The 18,346-nt window shown below is 40.1% G+C and overlaps 1 long non-coding RNA gene across 3 annotated transcripts in view; it reads left to right on the top strand.

Annotated features, from left to right (window-relative positions):
* Positions 1 to 18,346, top strand: part of LOC139044550 (uncharacterized) — a 106,376-nt gene that overhangs the window by 59,937 nt on the left and 28,093 nt on the right. For all 3 annotated transcript variants that reach the window (XR_011501538.1, XR_011501540.1, XR_011501539.1), the window contains exon 4: positions 8,737 to 8,794. This is a non-coding gene — a long non-coding RNA (uncharacterized lncRNA). The remainder of the gene's footprint in view (positions 1 to 8,736; positions 8,795 to 18,346) is intronic.

Here is an 18,346-nt window from a genome sequence, read left to right as displayed (position 1 = left end):
TCCATGATCCATACCTTGCATCTGCTTTTCTCTCTGCCTGGACCCTGGTCCCTCCTTCAAATCTCAACATCAATATGAAGTCCTCTGTATTAGCTAGGACCCTTTAAGCTGCAGGTGACAGAAATGCATCTCAACTAGCTTAAGCCCAAGGAAAATGTACTAGGTCATGTAGCTAGGAAGGATCTTAGCGAGGATCACAGACGTGGTTCAGAATTTCCTCAAATCCACGTGCCAGCCTAGCCTCTCAGCCCCAAAGCTTATTTACTTCATGCTTCTACCTTACTCTAAATTTCCATTCAATTAAGCTGCTTAAAGAGTATTTTTAAAGACAATGGCTGTAGAAATCTAGACATAGAAATGAGGTATAAAGGAGTTTTTCCCTAGTTGTCTGTTTTATTATGACTATCAAAAACTAGCATTATTTTGGGGCTGGCCCGGTGGCTTAGCAGTTGAGTTTGTGTGCTCTGCTTTGGCAGCCCTGGGGTTCACTGGTTCGGATCCCAGGTGTGGACCTAGCACTGCTTATCAAACCATGCTGTGGCAGCATCCCACGTATGAAATAGAGGAGGTTCAACACAGATGTTTTTCAGGGCCAGTTTTCCACAGCAAAAGGAGGAAGATTGGCAGTGGATGTTAGCTCAGGGCTAATCTTCCTCAAAAAAAAAAAAAAAAACTAGCGTTATTTTATGGGCTCTTTCATGGTAATAGAAATAAGAGAAGCACATGAAATACTTTAAACTGGTGAAAAATAACGGGTGCAATTAATGGAATAATTAAATAAATATTTCTGTGATCTCAGACTTAAAAAATCAGAAGTAGTCAATAATGAGAATGTATTGTTCCTAAAGGTGACTCTGAAATCCTCTCTCATCTAGTTTTAAATGCCTCAGAGATGCCCTCCTAGCAATAAAAAAATAAAATAAGGAAGGAGACAGACAACCTCTGCAAAATCGATCAGTTGACCCACCCAGGGTAGTGAGAAGCCCAGTCCTGTTGTAAAACGTCTGTGTGGGAAAAATAAGAAAGCATCCTCACTTGTTCATTCTCAAAGTTACTATAGAAGCAGAACTTCCCAAGAATATCTCTTTTCTTCTACATCAGGGATCTGCAAACTTTGCCCAACACCTGTTTTTATAAGTAAAGTTTTATTAGAATGCAACGACACGCACTTGTTTGTATAATGTCTATCACCACTTTTGCGCTACAACTGCCACGTTGAGTAGTTGAAACAGAAACCCTATGATTCGCAAACCTACAAATATTCACCAGCCAGCTTTTTACAGAAAAACCTTGCCGACCCCTGTGTACAGAAATAGGAAAAGAATTTTCTTTGTTTACTAGTGACCATGAAGAGAGACTTTTAATTGATCTATGATTCAAGATTTCTACAAAAATTCAGTTTTACACCCATTTTTTCAAATCAAGTTATGAATTCCTATGGAGTCTCCTTCTAAAGCGCCAAACCTTCTTCTTGTCTTTTTCATTTTTATCATTTTGAGCAGGGTGTAAGGGATGTAATATGTAGCAAAGTGTGACCAATTCATGTATTAGATCAGAAGCGATGACCTAGAACCCAAATTGATGAGTTCACAGGGGCTGAAGGAGATGAGTGAGTCCATTGCCTTCACTGTGAGCCCGTCTTGGGAAGCCCCTGAAGGCACAGGTAAATGTGCTCCCACAGCAACCTGCCAATGGGCCATTTGCAGATTGTTTTCTCTCAAATCTCTGAGATCCTGTCCGTACTTCACTGGGATTAAAGGAGCACTGGTAAATACTCAGCACCATTAACCATCAGGAAATGCAAATCAAAACTCCAATGAGATGCCACTTCATACCCACAAGCCTGGCTATAATGAAAAAGACAGACAATAACAAGTGTTGGGGATGTGGAGAAATTGGAACTCTCGTATACTGCTGGTGGAACTATAAAATGATGCAGCCTCTTTGGAAACCAGTCTGGCAGTTTCTCAAAGGTTAAACACAGAGTTACAGTATGACCCAACCAGTCCACTCTTAGGTATATGCCCAAGTGAAACGAAAACATACGTCCACACAAAAACTTGGACACAAATGTTAATAGCAGCATCATTTATCACAGTCAAAAACATGAAAACAGCCCAAATGCCCATTAACTGGACAAATGATGGATAAATAAAATGTGGTTTATCTGTAATTTTTTAAATTATGGTAAAATGCACGTAACATAAACTGTACCATCATAGTAATTTTTAAGTACAGTTCAGTGGTATTAAATACATTCATAATGTTGTACAACGTCACCACCATCCATCTCCATAACTTTTCATCTTGTAAAACAGAAACTCTATATCCCTTAAACAATAACTCCCCTCCTCTCAGTGCCTGGCAACCACCATTGTACTTTCTGTCTCTATGATTTTTAATGCTCTAAGTGTTACAATATTTGTTTTTTTGTGACTGGCTTATTTCACTTAGCATAATGTTCTCAAGGTTCATTTATGTTGTAGCATGCTTCAGAATTTCCTTCTTTTTTAAGGCTGAATGACATTTCAATGTATGTGTATACCACATTTTGCTTTACGGACACTTGGGTTGCTCCCATATTTTAGCTACTGTGAATAAGGCTGCTATGCACATGGGTGTACAAGGATCTCTTCAAGACTCTGCTTTCAATTCTTTGGAGTATCTACCCAGAAGTGGCATTGCTGGGTCACATGGTAATTCTATCTTTAATTTTTTGAAGAACTGCTGTTCTGTTTTCCATAGTGGCTGGACTATTTTACATTCCTACCAACAGTGCACAAGGGTTCCAATTTCTCCACATCCTTGTCAATCCTTGTTATTTTCTGTTGTTCTGACAGTACCCATCCTAATGGGTGTGAGGTGGTATCTCACTGTAGTTTTGATTTACATTTCCCTAATAATTAGTGATATTGAGCATCTTTTCATGTACTAATTGGCCATTTGTGTATATTCTTTGGAGAAGTGTCTGTTCAAGTCTTTTTGCCCATTTTTGAATTGGGTTGTTTTTGTTGTTGTTGAGTTTTAGGAGTTTGCTATATATTCTGAATATTAATTCCTTATCAGATGTGTGATTTGCAAATATTTTCTCCAATTCTGTGGGTTGTGTTTTTATTCTATTGATACTGTCTTTTCATGCACAACATTTTAAAATTTTCACGAAGTCCAATTTGTTTATTTTTTCTTTTGTTGCCTGTGTTGTTGGTGTCATATCCAAGAAATTATTGCCAAATTCAATGTCATGAAGGTTTGCCCTACGTTTTCTTTCCAAGAGTTTTATAATTTTAGGTCTTTCATTTAGGCCTTTAATCCATTTTGAGTTAATTTTTTGTATTTGGTGTTAGGTAAAGGGTCCAACTTCATTCTTTTGCGTGTGGATTCCCGGTTTTCCCAGTACCATTTGTTGAAAAGAACGTCCTTTCCCCATTAAATTGTCTTGGCACCTTTGTCATTATTTGGCCATATATGTGAGGGTTTATTTCTGGGCTCTCTATTCTATTCTACTGATCGATATGCCTGTCTTTATGCCAGCACTACACTGTTTTGATTACTACAGCTTTCAGTAATTTGAAGTCAGGAAGTGTGGGTCTTCCAGCTTTTTTCTTCTTTTTCAAGATTATTTTGTTTTTCAGGGCCCTTTGAGATTTCACATGAATTTTAGGTGGGTTTCTCTATTTCTGAGAAAAATGCCTTGGGATTTTTACAGAGATTGCATTGAGTGTGTAGATTGTTTTGGGTGATATTGACATCTTAACAATATTAAGTCTATAAACATGGGATGTGTTTCCATCTATTTATATCTTCTCTAATTTATTTTAGCAATGCTTTGTAATTTTCATTGTATAAGTGTTTCACCTCTTTGCTTAGGTTAATTCCTAAGTATTTTATTTTTTTTCATGCTGTTGTAAATGGGATTGTTTTTATAATTTTCTTTTCAGATTGTTCATTGTTAGTGTATAGAAATGCAACTGATTTTTGTTGGTTGACTCTGTATCCTGCCACTTTGCTGAATTCATTTATTAGCTCTAACAGTTTTTGCGTGTTTTGTGTGTGTGTATGTGTGTTATTTTCAGGGTTTTCTATATATAAGACACTATCATCTGCAAACAGAGATAATTTCACTTTTTTCTTTCCAGTTTGGATGCATTTTATTTATTTTTCTTGCCTAGTTGCTCTGGCTAGAACTTCCAGTACTGTGCTGAATAGCAGTGGTGAAGGCAGGCATTTTTGTCTTGTTCCTGACCTTAAAGGACAACCTGTCAGTGTTTCACCATTGAGTATGATGTTTGCCGTGGGTGTTCATATATGGCTTTTATTATGTTGAGGAAGTTTCCTTCTGTTCCTAGTTTGTTGAGTGTTTTTTATCATGAAAGTATGTTGAATCTTGTCAAATGCTTTTTCTGCATCAACTGAGATGATCATATGGGTTTTTTCCCTTCATTCTGTTAATGTGATCAATTTTCATATGTTGAACCATCCTTGCATTCTTGGAATAAATCCTATTTGGTCTTTCATTAGGTGCATAAATGTTTATAATTATTATATCTTCTTGCTGTATTGAAACTTTTATTAATATATAATATCCTTCTTTATCTCATGTAAGCTTTTTAGCTTTAAAGTCTATTTTGTCTAAGATTAGTATAGCCACCTCTGCTCTCTTTTGGTTACTATTTGCATGGAATATTTTTGTCCTTTTCTTTTACTTTCAATCTGCTTGTGTCTTTGGATCTCAAGTGAGTCTCATGTAGACAGCATATAGTTGGATCGTGTGTTTTTATACATTCTGACAATCTGTCTTTTGAGTGGAGCATTTAACCCATTTACATTTAAAGTAATTCCTGATAAGGAGGGACTTATTTTTGTCATTTTCTATTTGTTTTCTATATGCCTAGAACTTTTTTGTCTCTCATTTCCTGCATTACTGTCTCTTTTTGTGTTGAGTTTATCTCTTTGTAATGAAATATTTAAGTTTCTATCTCATTTACTTTTGTGTATATTCTATAAATATTTTCTTTGTGGTTACCATGAAGGTTGCATTTAACTTCCTGAAGTTATAAGATTCTAATTTGAATTTATATCAGCTTCACTTCAATAACAAAGAACCCTGCTCCTTTACAGTTCCCCACCCCTTTCTGTTATTTATGTCACAAAGTTACATCTTTATATGTTGTGTACCCCAAAACATAAAATAATAATTCTTTTAAATGCATTAATGTCCTAAAATATGCAGAAAACAAAATGTGGAGTTACAAACCAAAGTTATAATAATACCAGCTTTTGGACAAATAACTTTTTAAAATGTATGTCTTTCTCTCTCTCTCTCTCTTTTTTTTTTTTTGCAGGGGAAGATTCACCCTAAGCTAAGATCTATGCCAATCTCCTCCTTTTTTCTGTCCCCTCCACCCCCACCAAAGCCCCAGTACATAGTTGTGTATAGTTGTAAGTTCTTCTGGTTCTTCTATGTGAGCTGCTGCCACAGCACGGGCTACTGGTAGACGAGTGGTGTAGTTCCACAGCTGGGAACCAAACCTGGGCCACGAAAGCAGAGCACGCCAAACTTTAACCACTAGGCCATCAGGGCTGGTTCCAAAATGTGTGTCTCTTAAACCATGTAGAAAACAAAAAGTAGAGTTACACAAGTTATTACAAAATACTAGTTTTTATAATTGCTCATGTATTTACCTTTATTGAGCTCTTCATTTCTTTGCATGGCTTTGAGTTAGTGTCTACCATCCTTTCATTTCACCCTGCAGGACTCGCTTGAGCATTTCTTTCAGAGCAAGTGTAGGGGTAACAAACTCCCTTAGCTTTTGTTTATCTGGGAATGTCTTAATTTCTCCCTCACTTTTGAGGGGCAGTTTTGCCAGAGATAGAATTCTTGGTTGAGTTTTTTTCCTTTAGCGCTTTGAATGTATTGGCTCACTGTCTTCTGTCCTCCAAAGTTTCTGATGAGAAATATTCTTATAATTTATTGAGGATCCCTTGAATGTGATGAGTGCTCTTCTCTTCCTGCTTTCAAGATTCTCTCTTGGACTTTCAAAAGTTGGATTATAATGTGTCTCAGTATGAGTTTGAGTCCATTGACTTGGAGTTCATTGAGATTCTTGGATGTTTATATTCATATCTTTCATGAAATTTGGGAAGTTTTCAGTCATTATTTCTTCAATATTCTCTCAGCCCCTTTCTCTCTCTCTCTCTCTCTTAAGGTCTTCTCAGGTCTTTTCTGAGCCTTTCCCTGGGTGTGTGTGGTCATTTTTTAATTTTCCCCATATATGCAGTTATTTTTGAATATCTTAGTCTTTAGTCTGTCTCCCAAAAGGGTTAAAAGAGAAAAATGAGACAGGTGAGGGAAGGACGCTGGCCCTTTAACTCCTCTGGGAGTTACTGTAGCCACAGGGAGGGGGCTTGCAACAAAGGGACAATGAGGGCTGCCGGCCTCTTTGTCTGCGCTTCTGTGATCAAAGCAGCAATCAGTAATCAGCGATCAGAGCACAGATCCCTCATATTTGGAAGACAGGGATCCTAACTCCTGTAAGCTGTGTGTAGTCTGCTCCAGGAACACATGTGCAGCTGCTGGTCACAGGCTGAGGATGGGAGATTGGTAGCTGCTACTGTGATAAGAGCTGAAATGGACTGAAATGAACTGCGATTTACCAGCTAAGTCTTTCCCTGAAAGTTGCAAGTCTTCCATAGACTCCAGAATTCCAAAATAGATACGTCAGACACGCTCTGCCAGTGCAGTTGTCGTCCAGGTCGGGAGACAGATTCCTGGTGCTTCTACTCTGCCACCTTCCCAGAAGCCTTCTCCCTATTTCTTGTCACGTTATTGTGTATTTATACAGTTCCTAATACTGTGCTATTTTGTGGGAATGCTAAATAAGTAGAAGACACAGTACTGGTGACTATTCTCAAGCTCATTTTAGCCGGAGGGACAAACAGGAAACATAGTGGTTGGTGTTAAGCAATCAATAATGCTTGACAAAGTACAAGAGTTTTGACAGGAATGGCCAGAATATGACATTCTTGCCCTTGTCTGTCCCTTCTTGACCCACGACAAACAACAATAGCTCATCACAGTGTCTTTTCTGTGCCCCATCTTGCGCTCAGAATTGCTCACAGGGCTTCAGGCAGCCTCTGACAGTTTATAAGAGTTGGCGTTTGAGTTGAAAGCTATTTGCCATCCCTAGTTTGTAGTAAAAATGGTAAGTACCATAAGAACTTGAAGAAAGGTATATTGTTTCCTAGAGTAAATTGTGTTTTTCAAGGAAAAGGGCAATATGTTCTATTTCTTTAGTAGTTCCCACATCATTACAATCAGAGGCTCCATTAGGGCTTTCATAATTTTGAGATCTTATCATAAGGAAATAAGTCAACTGAATGTGTGTTAACACGTTGTTTATAGCTCTTCTTTAAGTGCTAAAGAAAAGGCATAGTCTTTTCTTTAAAAGAGTTTATACTCCAGCATCTAACAGCTTTTTCTACCCTTGCCCTTTAAACTCATTTTCTCCGTTCCTATGGAAGATGGAAAACAGCTAGTCAGCATCCTCAGCTAATACTTGTTAAACGCCTTCTTAAAAATAATCCGTTAGCTTGAGGACATTATGCTAAGCGAAATAAGCTAGTCACAAAAGGACAAATACTATATGATTTCACTTACGTGAGGTAACTACAGTAGTCAAACTCAATAGAACAAAAAGTAGAATGGTGGTTCCAAGGCCTGGGAGGAGGCGGCATTAGGGAGTTATGGTTTAACGGATACAGAGTTTCAATTTTGCAAGATGAAAAGAGTCTGTGGATGGATGGTAGTGATGATAGCACAACAATGTGAATGTATTTAATGCTGCAGAAGTATACACTTGTATGCAGTTAAGATGGTTACAAAGTTCCTTACATGCATAGAGAGGCACATCTTTAGCTGTTGGGATGTCAGAGAAACCATTACCCAGCATCGACATTCCTTTTGTTTGCTCTACTTCCATTTGTTTCTCATCTTTCTTTGTGGCCCCTCCTTCCATTCTTCCAGGAACTTTTGTTCTCTTCCTGGACCATCTTCAAGTCTTCCACAAAGCAGATGTAGCTTTGGAAAGATGGCAAAGACAGTGTAGTGGGGAAGCTGTTTCAGAGGTCCCTGGGTTTTGGGCAGCGTTAGGCTTGCTGTGTTTGCCTGACAACGGCACTGCATTGCGTGTGGTTTGTGCTAATCCATAGATATGACTTCTGTTCTTTTCATCTGTAAAGTTGGAGTGAATGAACTAGATGAGTTCTAATGGAATTTACAGTCACCATTACCTTTGGACTTTTTCACTGTGAACTTATGTATTAACTTTGCTATAATTTTAGCTTTTATCTAATGAAACCTCATACATGGGTTTTTCAAAATTATGAATTCAGTGCAAATTGAAAGCAGCAAACTTGTGAACTTGTTTTTCCATTTTCCCCATCTCTTTCCTGTACTGAACTTCACTCTGTGGGAATGTTTAAAAAATAAATAAATCCCGTTCACTTTTTGGTTAAGGACTGTGATTCCTAAACAGAGCACCTGAATACAATCAGGCATTATGTCTTAATCAGTGTGCTTTCTTTTCCCCCTAGAAAAACTGAGGTGAAAGTCAATAATTTCCTAATTTGTAACTTACAACTCAATGTCAGAGGTTGCACGCTTTACTGGGAATGCCTTATGGGTAAAGTAGTTTAGCCTGGCTTAGCTTTAAATCTCTTTCCTTTGCCCTTATCTAGCAGAAGAGCCTTTGAGTGAAGACCTGGGAACTTGGAAAAGACTTCTTACTCCGTTACAGTAAGTGCATGACTATTTTCCAGTTTCCTCAAGGGGAAAAATCATATAGCAGAGATATGCTCTTAAGCTCTTGTCCACATGATTTCATAATACCCTGGTTGGTTTGGCTCAGTCTTTGCTTTCACTCATCAGCTGTTTCAGTGAGGTGGCGAGGGGGAGGCTGGGGAGGTATTTAGTAGAAAGATGGTAGGTAGCAGAGTGAGAGATTAAGATGTGTCCACCACCCAAAGAAAACTACCAAGAAACCCAACTGAAACTTTTTAGTTCTCTAAGAAGCAATTAATGTGAAATTGATACTGTGCTGGTTAGAAATTGCACGTGTGTGTGTGTGTGTGTGTATGTATGTATCAATTCTGTAAACACCACTCAGAAAGCTTCCTCGTGTCCTCTCCCAGCCAATAACTCTCCAAAGGTTGCTCCTGGCATGGTTTTGTGTTGTGGCTGTCCAGTCCACGGACTTACACTCTAACAAATGTGGCTTCAATTGTGGTAGACCAGTCACACCCCAGAAGTTAAGTGACTTGGGATCAGTCCTGGTATTTAGTATTCAGGAGTGCTGAAAGGTGACACAAGTGGAACTTCTGAAGAAGTCAGATGTGTCATCTGTGGTGGGTCCAAGTTTTACTCTGCACCAGGAGAGGTTAGACGCTGCCACTGATTTATAGAAGTTGATATTGGTCTGGAGCTTGATACCATACTGGCGCCATGCTGTCTGCTGGCCTTTCAAAGGGAATTCTGGCTGTCTTAATTTGACTTCATATTTTTTGGATGATCGATGTGTTCTGGACAATATACTGCCTGTGTAGCAGAGTTTACTGTCGTTTAGCTCTGTGTTACCAGAAGCCGTTGCTGGCCAAGTCCTCACAGGAGCTGGGTGCTATGTGACCATAGCCGGCCTTAGGCTTCAGTCCTTATTACCAAGCTGATGCACCAGAAGGCCCTGATCGCTTGTTTGTGTTCCAGTCTGTATACAGGCAACAAAACGGCAATTTCAGAGTGTCTTGACAATCTCATTAGGTTAAAGAGAAAACTGTTTTGTCGGTGTTTGGAAATGTGCAAACATGTAGTCCCAAGGGAGACGGAAAGTGTTTATTAAATAAAATCTATTACCCCAGAGTGTAGTTGTGCGGATGGAATCAGAGAGCTCTGAGTTTCCCACATGCAATCAGACGATGCTGGGCAAGATTTTTCTGCTGGCAGATGAATCATAGAAGTTCTTCCTCAGCCCCTAACACCATGTATGACAATGAGTGTGCGCTCAGAATATGTGACTAGATGTGTGAACAAATGAACAAGCAAATTTTGTCAGTAGCTCTCCAAGTCTAGTTCTGCAAATTGTGTCCAAAATTTCCCTAAGGCCTTGATATCACTCCTTGCCATTTTCCTCCACCTGTTATGTAGCACAGATCACATCACCCCAACTATCTTGTAGTCTGAAGAAAGTTTCTCCACCACTGATACTGAGAAACTATTCCAGGGGACTTTTTCCTGGATTTTAGAGAGGAAAGGAACATGGCTTTCAGGGCCTTCTGAGCATTAAACTGGGATTGGAAGGAGGCTGCTCATCGCAACCCTGCAGAAAATAGCAAAGTAGGTCTGAAGACTCAAGACAGTGGAATTCAGCCATACTCACACACGGGAATCACCAGCTCAAAATTCAGCACCGTATGTGAATGACTGCTAGATTCTACTCTATTGACATATCAAGGAAAGTGTTGTTTTCAGAAGGTTGCTGTGGATTTTAAAGCTGCCGGGAGAAGGGCTGCAGGAATAATTTTCTCTCAGTGTGAGAGGGCACACCACTTAAAAGGTGTCAGAAAAATAATACGCTCAGAAGAGCAGTCCTCAGGGAAAACCCAGAGCATCAGTGGCAATGATGGAAGAAATAAGAACCAAAACAAACATGAGAGTATCAGGGAAGAGGCAGAAACGTGCCTTCCTTCCCCAGCAAGTTTGCTGCCTGTGGAAGGGGCACAGGAAGAAAACGTTCATCCTGAACACTAGGGAGAAAGGGAGAGGCGGATGAGTTCAGATCTTCATAAAGTAGCGCTTTAAACACGGTGTAAGGATGAAATCCTCACAGAACGCACATCTGCTTTAGACTGGAGGACGATTGTTTTTCTTTTCTTCCGTTTCAATCAGTGTGATCACAAAGGGTTAACTCAGCTTTGATAGAGTGAGAAGTGCAACTTATTTGTTGGTTCTCACTTAATTCCCATCAAGGGTAAACAAAACCCTTCCTTATGTGCCTTACTAAGGATCTTTTAAAAACCAAAGGGAGCAGTGGGAAGTCCAGGTGACATGGAAATAATCTGGGATTGTATCTGGAAGTGCAGTCGCCCAGCAGGCGCATCCTGGGTCCCATTATGGGCAGGTCCCTCCCCTTCCCCGCTTCCCTGTTTGAAGTGGCCGGGCACACTGCTTCCACCTGGAAGCTGATAAGACATCCTGCACACGCACTCTCATGGTTTTCCAAGAAAAACAGCAAAGAATGCACTTGTGTGGAGGTGCAGGAGTGGCTGACTGGCAGGGTCTCTCAAGAAGCAACATGCCCACATTTCTGCCTCCTCTCATGTTCCCAAGCTGATTCTCAGCTCAAAATGAATAAAATCGATGTGTTTTTGTAAATCAACAAGTACAGACCCTCAGCTCATTCTTTAAAGGTTGTTGCCCAATTTAAAAACGTTCCCCTCTGCTCAAAAAATTACTCTGCTGATAGTGTTTGCAGGAAGGGCATTGTCCCGAGAGTGGGAGTAGATAGTTGTAACTTTGTGTATGTTTGTTCAGATTAAGGATAATTCTACTAATATTTCTTGAGCTCTGCTCTGAGCCAGGCTTTGCCATTGACCTTGGGATCAGAGCAAGGAACAGTCTCTACCTCCCAGAAGTTTCCATATTTAAAGAAAGGACTTGGTTATTTTTGAGGTCGTATTGCGTAGAAAAATTGAACTTTGAACGTGTGGGTTTAAAAACATCGCGTGGCATTATACACTGTACATAACTTCTCATAGATTTGCTTTTCATCTTTTTGTTGGAGAAGAACATTTAATATCAAAATTACTGTTCTGAGTGGCCATAATTCAAGAGAGGAAAACTCAAGCCGCAGAGCCTGGGGATTGTGGAGGAGAAGTTTTTTCAGATGCTGCCTCACCAAGAGCATTTGCGAGACGCATTCTTGTTTGAAGGACGCTTATAGCCTTGGTCCTCTCTCTCAGAGTTACTCGTTTTGTGTTTATGGGCTCGAGGAGCGTACATTTGTAGAAGTTTCTGTACTTCTATTTTAAGCAGCTTTACATACACAAAGCATACGTTTTTCGCACCCTTCAAGTTCCCTCCCCACTAGCTTATGTCCTATTATTTTGCATACTAGGAACCGAACTTCAGAGCAGCATCGATTCTGTAACCATTTCCTCGGGTTAGTCGGAAACATCTCGGTGGAGACGGGGGAGGGAAGGTAGAGTAGACCTAACTAGGTTCTGGGGGAGTGTGCCTGTTGAAAACCACTGTTCCCCGGGAGCTTGCTTCGTTTCCTCTTTGGTTTGTCTTTTTACCGGAAGTAGCCTCAAGACAGCTAGCTCTATCTTGATGTGTTTTACCTGGCGGTTTACCTTTTCTCCCATCTTTTCTCTCCCTTTGCCTGATGCCTCTTAACACTGTCGGGTTGTAAATTCCATTTGTGTGTACCGTTTACTTGGTCAGCTTGCCTGTAAAGACGTTCTCACGCCTCCACTCGCATCCACCTTTGAATCCTCACTAAGGGAGAGCTTCAGTGTGATGACATCCTGAGAGAGAGGGTAAGCACAGCCTGGTGCTCCTTGAGATCTGGGGCCAACCGGCCCCACGCAGATGCAGCTCTGTCCAGTCCCAGCGCATGGGGGAGCTCATTTTTATGGGCCAGCAAGCTGCATAATCTTAGGCAAACAAACAGTCCTGCCAGAAGGGGCATCCAACAGCTCCTTGAGACACAGCAACAATTCTTGGCTCCTGGATCAGTAAAATTATCTATTTTCAAAACAATCCTTTTATAAAAAGAAACCAACAAAGGGGATAGTGTTGTTTATGTAACTTTTTTGTAAGGTTATAAAAAGTTTTTCTCTCTGGGTACAAAATGGGTACGGGACGTGTTCCCAAGCCTGGAGAGGTTGTTTGGGAAAGCAATCCCAAATCTCCTGGGATTTTCCTTTGCTAATAACTTCAGCCTTTCTCCCTCGGGGTAAAAAAATGTTGTTTTCAAAAAAACAAAAGTTCTGCTCTGAAAGTTCTTAGGAATGGTTGTCGGGAGCTGGGTCGTTTGGATGGTCTCTTGCCCCTGAGAGCTGCTCTCCCCACACGAGGTGGACGGCCAGGGGTGGCCTAGGGAGGCAGCCACCACGCCCCTTTGTGGAAGTTGGGACCATGTGTGGCAGAGTAGGTCCTCCGGCTCCTGACCTGGTCCCTCCGTCTCTCTGGGTGCCTACCCTGACTCTTTGGCGCCGAACCCATTTCTCTTTCCGATTCTCTTTTTCTTACTGCTTCTTGGCCATCAGTTTCTGCGAGCAGCCTGTCAGTTAGTTGAAATTAGCATCATCACAGCCCACCTGGAAAGAGGGCGCCATGAAATATGCGTTGGGCAGTGAGGGACTTCATTACAGACTTCAAGAAGCCTTAAAAATGGAATTGAAAACTTAAAAGTCCACAAATAAGAGATTCAAAAAGCTTCTGTGCTCAAAAGGCTTCTGTAGAGGGAAAAGCAGAGATGAAAGACAGCAAAGGGCACCCTGCCATCTTAAACAAGGAGGGCAGAATCAGATACTGTGAAGGGATCTTTGTAGAGGGAAGAATGTCCAAACAGAGAGAGGAATACAAGGCTGATTTGAGGCCAGATTAGGTGGAGTTGATTGTCAGTGAGTTCTCACCCAGCCCAGGTACCAGTGACACAGCGTGGGGATGTGAAATGTGGGAAGCAGTGGGACCCTTCCTCCGCACCAGGAATTTGTGGGCTTCCAGTGGGCACCAGCCCCAGAATGCTCTGGCCTGGACCTCCCCATCTCCATGTTGCCTGGGGCAGTCAAGGGGGACAGAAATAAGCCCAAGGCAGTCATTTCAGTGTCAGGCCAGGTATATCTGTGAGATCTGTTTCCTTGGTTTGTTTGTTCTGAAGGGAGTAGTTTAGGACCTCCAATCTGATTGTTGACCTTGCTAGTTATCAGTGAGAAGCATTTCACAACAAATTTCAACTACGTACTGTGTTCCCATCTTGGCCTCAGGCTTAGATTGGGTCTGGCTTGGGGCTCCTTTGGGACCTGAGGGTGTTTCGTTTCTTTGTGTTTCTTGGCTTAGTGAGAGTTTTCAGATAGGTCTTAACTTATTTGTTCAGGGACAATCTTCAGGACACAGGAATAAGGATATTAGGCCAAAGGTCATCTGTTTGGTCAGAATTTCTGGAAAACATCAAAAATTTGTTACTTTTGACTATGTGAGTAGAGTTTTAAATGTTTTTTATTTTATTTCTAAAGTGTATCTTTCTCTCCTTTTATTTCAGAGGAGGGCCATTCTCATCCACCGAGAACTTCTTAATGTCCTTCCTACTAATTGCTATTGTAGAGCAGAGTGTAGAGAGGGCCCCGTTCGTGTTGCCCGTAGATTTGGGCAAGGTTTCCTTAAAGGGGGCTTTGACAAGTGAGTAGGAGCTTCTCAGATGGAGATGGGGTAGGAGGAAGTTTCAGGGCCAGCGGAGTCCCAAAGCCATGAAAATGAAGGACCTGAGAGGGGCAGTGACAGTTCTCCAGTAATTAGAGCCAATCCGGTGGTGGGGCAAGAGAAGGCATTGAGGAAAACAGATCAGGATCAGGCTTTGAATGCAAGTGAAGAGTTCAGGTTTTATCCTATAAGCACTGGGCCTTCATCTAAAATCCTTAATCAGGGTCACAATGTGGGACGTATGGTAGACGTTTTTACTCCTCTTGGCTACTCAGCAAAGAATTATGCTGGAGAGACAGTGGGGAACCCTTTTCCTGGGTTAGAAGGATTCCCCACCTCATGATGCAGAGTCTGCCCTCACTGGGGAGGCTGAAAGTATCATGTGCTCTCTTTCAGTTAGGGAATGGCCACATGACCTAGACTCTGCCAATCAGAGATCTCCATTCCAGACTTTAAACGGTGACATGAAGAAGCAGGACCCTCCAGCAAAATTCATTTCTGGTGATGGAGCCATCAATTTCTAGAGGCAGCAGGGGTCAAGCACCCGAGGGTCAGGGCCCAGTGTCCACTGGTTCAGGGTGTTGGTGGAAACTGTGGTATCTCTGCTCAGCAGCAGCAATGATGTCTTTACCTCGTTGTCTCCCCAGCATGATTTTGGGCATTGCTGCTGGCTACTTAGCCTCCAAACCTGGTTCCCCAGCTCTCCAAGAGATCCTGTGAGCTGTCTGGCTCAGTATTCATTCATTCATTTCTTCCCTCCCTCTCTTGTTTCCTCCCCCTTCCTTCTTTTGAGGTATAACTTACTGATAGTAAGATGCACCCTTCTTAAGTTTGTAGTTCAATGGGTTTTGACAAGTGTATTCCAGTGTATAACCAATACTCTGCGATAGGGACTATTTCCATCACCCCAAAAAGTTCCCTTACGCCTCTTCGTGATCAATCCCCTCCCCTATTCTCAGCCCCTGATCCCATCTGACGTTTTGTCCTTGGAGTTTTGCCTTTTCCAAACACTCACATAAATGGATCGTATAAGATGAGACTTCCGTGTCTGACTTTTTTTTTTCCACTTAGCATGATGCTTTTGAGATTCATCCATGTTGTTGTGTGTATCAGTTTATTCCTTTTTATTATTGAATAATATTCTGATAATATTTGGTTAATCACAATTTGCTTATCCATTCGCCAGTTGATGGACAGTTGGTTTCTTTTCAGATTTTGGGTATTATATATAAATCTGCTGTGAACATTCATGTTCAAGTCCTTGTGTGGACATATGGGTTTTTTTTTTTATGAGGAAGATTGGCTCTGAGCTAACATCTGTTGTCAATCTTCCTCTTTTCGCTTGAGGAAGATTGTCGCTGAACTAAAATCTGTGCCAGCCTTCCTCTATTTTATGTGGGATGCCGCCACAGCGTGGAATGATGAGTGGTGCTAGGTCTGCTCCCAGGATCCAAACCTGCGAACCCCAGGCTGCTGAAGTGGAGTGTGTGAACTTAACCACTGTGCCACCAGGCCGGCCCCCATATGTTTTTATTTTTACTAGGTAAATACCTTGGAATGAGATCTCTGGATCATATGGTAAATATATGTTACACTTTGTAAGGAACTGCCAAACTGTTTTCCAAAGTGCTGATAGGAACGCAAAATGGTATAACCGAAGTATGAAAGTTCCAGTCGCTCTGTGTTCTCAACAGCACGTGGTGTTGTCAGTCAGACTAATTTTAGTCATTTTAGTAGGTATGTAGTAGTATCTCATGGTAGTTTTAATTTTTCATGTTTTGTAATGTGTTTATAAATGATACTGTTTTAAAATTTCAGTTTCCAATGGTTCGTGGCTAGTATAACCAATTGATTTTTGCATAGTGACCTTGTATCTTGCAACCTTGCTAAATTCGTCTGTCAGTTCTTGTAGCTCTTCGTTACAGATTCTTTGGGATTCTCAATGCAGATAATCCTGTCATCTGTGAATAAACATTGTTATATTTGCTCCTTTTTAATCTGATGCCTTTTCTGTCTTATTATTGCCCTAGCTAGGACCTCTGCTTGATGGTTGTTGAATGGAAACAGTGAGGACAGACCATGTTAAAGGGAAAGCATTTAGTCTCTCACCACTAGGTATGATGGTAACTGTAGGTTTTCGTATGTGTCCTTTACCAGTTTCAGGCATGCTATTTATATTAGTTTGCTGATAATGAATGGATGTTGAATGTTGTCAAATGTTTTTTATGCGTCTATTGAGATCATCATGGAATTTTTCTTTCTTTCTGTTGATATGGTAAACTACGTTGGTTGATTTTTTCAAATGTTGAACCAACTTTGCCTTGACCCTCCTTGGTCGTGATGTCCTTTCTTTATAGTGCTAGATTCAGTTTGCTAATATTTTGTTGAGGACTTTTCATATTTAGTCTTCTTTGCTTATAACGTCTTTGCCTGGTTTTGGTGTCAGGGTAATGCTGGGCTCATAAAATGAATTGGGAAGAGATTGTGTAGAATTGATATTATTTCTTCTTTAAATGTTTGGTAGAATTCATCAGTGAAATCATCTGAGCATGAAGTTTTCTTTGTGGGAACTTTCTAAAATGAGGGATCCAATTTCTTTAATAAATGTAGGGTTATTCAGGTTATCTGTTGTTTTTTAAGTGAGCTTTGGTAGTTTGTGTCTTTCAAATAAATCATCCATTTTATCTAAGTTATCAAATTTATTGGCTTTAAGTTCCTAATTTTTCCTTATTACTCTTTTAATATCTGTAAGATCTGTATTGACATTTCTTCTTTCATTCTTAATGTTGATAATTTGTATCTTCCTTCCTTTTTCTAGATCAGTCTAGCTAAAGGTTTATACATGTTATTAAACTTTTCAAAGGACCAGCTTTTGGTTTCATGAATTTTCTGTATTAATTTTCTCTTTTCGGTTTCATTGCTGTCTGCTCTTATCTTTATCATTTTCTTCCTTCTGCTTATTTTGATATAATCTGCTCTTCTTTTCTTAGTTTTTTAATGTAGAAACTTAGATCATTGATTTAAGATTTTTCTTCTTTTCTAATATAAGCATTTAAAGCTATAAATTTCCCTTCAAGCACTGCTTTGGCTGCATTCAACAAATTTTGATATGTTGTATTTTCATTTTCATTCCATTCAAAATATCTACTAATTTCTCTTTTGGCTTAAGGTTTATCTTGGAATGGGTTATTTAGTTACCAAATCTTTGGGAATCTTCCAGATATCTTTATGTTACTGATATCTCATTTAATTCCAATCTGTTCAGAAAATATGCTTTCTATGATTTCAGTCTTCTAAAATTTTTTGAGATTTGTTTTATGCCTCCAGAATATGGTCTATCATGATGAATGTTCCATGTTCACTTAAAAAACGTTTCTTCTGAGTGGAGTATTCTATTAGTATCAATTAGATCAAGTTAGTTGATGGTGCTGTTCAACTCACCTATATCATTGCTGATTGTTTTTGGTTCTTATTCTACCAAATACTAAGAGAAGAGTGTGTTGAAGTCTCCATATATAGTTGTGGATTTGTCTATTTTCCTTTTAGTTCTGTCAGTTGCCCCTTATGTATTTTGAAGGCTCTGTTATTAGGTGCAAAGATATTTAGGATTGTTATGTCTTCTTGATGAATTGACCCATTTATCTTTATATAATGCTTCTCTTCACCTCTGGAAATATTCTTTGTTCTGAAGTCTACTTTGTTTGACTTTGGTCTAATCTCTCTAGCTTCCTTTTGAGTAGTGGTCACATAGCATAGTATATCTTTTTCCCATTCTTTTACTTTTCATATGTCTATGTCTTTATATTTAAAGTGACATCCTTGTAGATGCCTTTTTCTTTCAAATTGACAATTTCTACCTTTTAATTGTATCAG

Source organism: Equus asinus, chromosome 2 (genome assembly GCF_041296235.1).
Source record: "Equus asinus isolate D_3611 breed Donkey chromosome 2, EquAss-T2T_v2, whole genome shotgun sequence".
Classification (NCBI taxonomy): Eukaryota; Metazoa; Chordata; class Mammalia; order Perissodactyla; family Equidae; genus Equus; species Equus asinus.
Note: the sequence above shows the minus strand (reverse complement) of the source record. Positions and strands in the feature narration are given on the sequence as shown.